This window comes from Cibotium barometz, chromosome 45 (assembly GCF_041138505.1).
Source record: "Cibotium barometz isolate CiBa-2024 chromosome 45, ASM4113850v1, whole genome shotgun sequence".
NCBI classification, from domain to species: Eukaryota; Viridiplantae; Streptophyta; class Polypodiopsida; order Cyatheales; family Cibotiaceae; genus Cibotium; species Cibotium barometz.
Window position 1 is genome coordinate 42410908 of NC_141090.1, and position 3271 is coordinate 42414178.

Below are 3271 nucleotides of genomic sequence, written 5' to 3' on the forward strand. Positions count from 1 at the left end.
AGTTGAGAGCCAAATAGGGGATGAAAGTGAATGGGAGTATGAAACAGAAACAAGATCTAAAGCTTAAACAAAAACTGAAACATCCATGGTTTCTTTGGAAGATTCTATCATGGTATGGTTGGATTTCGCTATAGGCAATGATGTTAAGCGGCACAAATGCGCATTGATTAGCCCTTGCGCTAGTCATAACATCGTGACAATAGACCCTTGGGTGTCATTGTTGTTTTGGGACAACCTAAACTCATCCCTATAGACAATAGTCTTGCAAGAGGAGCCAATGGACAAAACATTGAAGTTCCAAGTTACTTCAGATACACTACTCAAACAATCGATGGCGATATGGAATTTATATTCCATTATACCCTAGATTCCCTTGAGTATGATGTCGTCCTTGGTGGAACTTGGATAAGTGAATCGTTGTATTCACTAGATAAATCCATGCAAATAGTCACCTTGAACGCTCCTGCAGGTAATGTACAATTGCTATTACGGGAGGAAGAAACCTTGCAGGAGCTGGAACTTTTAACATATCTTACTGAAAAGATCCCTAGGATTATGGTTGGATTGAAAATTTCAAATGAAATCACCACAGCTCAAGCACAGCTTTATCCAACACGAGAACACAATCTCATGACCCTCGAGCTATGGGATTTGTTAGGTCAACCAACACTTTACGGCACATCCTAAAAGGATTACCTTTACACAAGACTTGAACATGCCATGTTTGAACATACAATGTATATTGAAACTAACCCCTTTACTTGCAAGTTTTTGTGGTTGAGTATGTGTTGGAAGCATATTTGATATTGGGGCATAAATGGACTATTATTGCCCAAGCACCATTGTGCTTTACTAGCGATAAAGTCATCATGATGGTCAACGACAAAAAGTTGACAATACCATACTGCAAGGAAGAGGATCCAACTTTAATGGATATCTATGATGCTGAATGCAAAAGGATACAAGCCTTCCACAAAAGCCCCTCTACACAATGACCTACCATCTGGGTCAAACTCCGATAAAGCATCTACTCCTTCAACCCCATCCTCACCTACGAAGTTCAATGCCAAAACCTTGCAATCAATAGCTATTCCTGAAGAAGTTCCCACAGCCAAACCATCTATCTCTAACAAGGACCTCAAAGGAAAGTCCCCGGAGCCTATGCATCTTCATCGACAAACCTCACCAAAGGAGACAACCACATGCACAAAGGCCTCGTCACTCATCGACAGCCACTCCACAAGAGACTCTAACCTCATCATCATCAACAATGCCCATGAGTCTCAAAGCTGTATCCTCAGCGCCAACAACCAAAGTCAAGGAGGGCCCAAAACCTTCCACATCAACCCAAAAGAAAACTCCACCACGACAACCACAATCAAGGTATCTTAATAGTATTAAGATGTGGGTAGAGAAGCAGCTACTTATAGCTCAAGGCTACTATAAAGGTGCCAATCAAATTTGGGTGCCTCAACAGTCAAAGCCTCTTTCTCAACGCAGCACTCGGAGGCCAAGGAAAAAGAAAAGTACTCCACAACAAAGTCCACAAAAGCCTATGCGAGCTCCTTAAAAAACCCCACCAAGTCATCAAGTGTGGGTACCAAAAACACCGTTGAACACACAAGAGTACTACCAAAGAAATACCAAATCTTGGGTCCCCAAGCGCATCACAAAGTCCCCTAAGCTTGCACAAAGAAGAAAGCCTCAGCACCAACGATCTTCAATAGCCATTATATATTTGTTAAGCTTCTTGTTTACTACTCTTTTGGCTAAATTAATGTAGCAGTACATATCAATACTTATGCACTGGAGAACATTTGCACCAAAGCCTCACCATCGACAACTTCCAGGTACCTCTCTGGATGGGGGGGCCATGGTGGGCGAAAGCTTGGTCAATGGTACAATCCATCACTTGGAATTTTTCTTCAAATTACAAACCTCTCCAAATGACGCTACCATCTTCACAAATTAATGATCTTCAATCCTTCGTGAAGATATCTATATTAGTCTCACAAGTTGACATAATTCTTTCAGTCCTCACCAAACAAGTGGCTAATTCAACACAGAGTAATTTAATAAGAGTCTATATGACTCAATTTTTGTACTTCATGTAAATCTGCTTTATAAGAGCACTTAAATATATATAAAAACATAAAAAGCACATGGGCAGAAGAAGACATGAACCAATCCTTCTCAACAACATTTAACAAGAATCCTGCCACACAAAGGGATATCATCAAAAGCCAATTACTTTAAAAGATGAATGTCGCTTCAATAAATCAAATGAGAAACTGAGATTCACCATCTCGTTCTGATGATTAAGTCTACGTTCCTCCAGATCCTTCCCTCTCTTCTCTCCCATTATTAACATCTCTTAGTGTTCCCACTAACAAAAATCAAATATAACCTTGCCGATGATTGCCAAAAACAAATTGAGCAAAAAAAAGGACTCACACAAATGTAAAAATGTAATCATTCGCAAAAACCCCACCCCCCACCCCGTTAGGAATTCCCAATACACCACCACTAACCTCTTCATTCATTAGCTAGCTTTTCTTATTCCTTCCAGAGGAGGAACAAAGACCATTGAACGTCACTCAGCATTAAAGCCATCTCTAAAGCTTGTTCATTCTCCCCACACAAAGGTCTTCATCAACATGATCACAATGATGCGATCGCCATCCGGAAGGGGGGGATGTTAATCCAATTCTAGGATTAATAAGAGCTACCGCCATTATCTTACATCAAGGAGTCACGGTAGATACACCAAAGGGTCATACATTCAAGCTATGAAGCAATAGCGTCCAAAGCTACAACTTGGACAGGTGCCCGTAATGGTGTGACGGAGTATTTATGGTGATTCCCACTTCAAGAGCATGTGATAGCAAGTTAGGATGAAGTCCTAAGTGATGTACTTCATGGATATATTATGAGAGTAGTCATTGTAATAGCATTAGACGAATTTGTCACAATACTAGAAGAAGCACACTCAGGAATAGCCGGAGGACACTTTGCCAAGGGAAGTTACAGCTTGCAAAGTGCTTCAAGTAGGACTATGGTGGCCCACGTTATTCAGGGATGGCATGGAGTTTGTAAAACGATGCGAGGAGTGTTAAAGGTTTGTTATTCCATAGCAAAGAGACAGGATGCCACTCACCCCCGTGATTTAAAGACAATCTTTTGAGAAGTGGGGTATTGATTTTGTTGGACCCATTAGTCTAGCTGCGCATTCATCAATCACAAGCCCAATATGTGATCATGGCCACATACT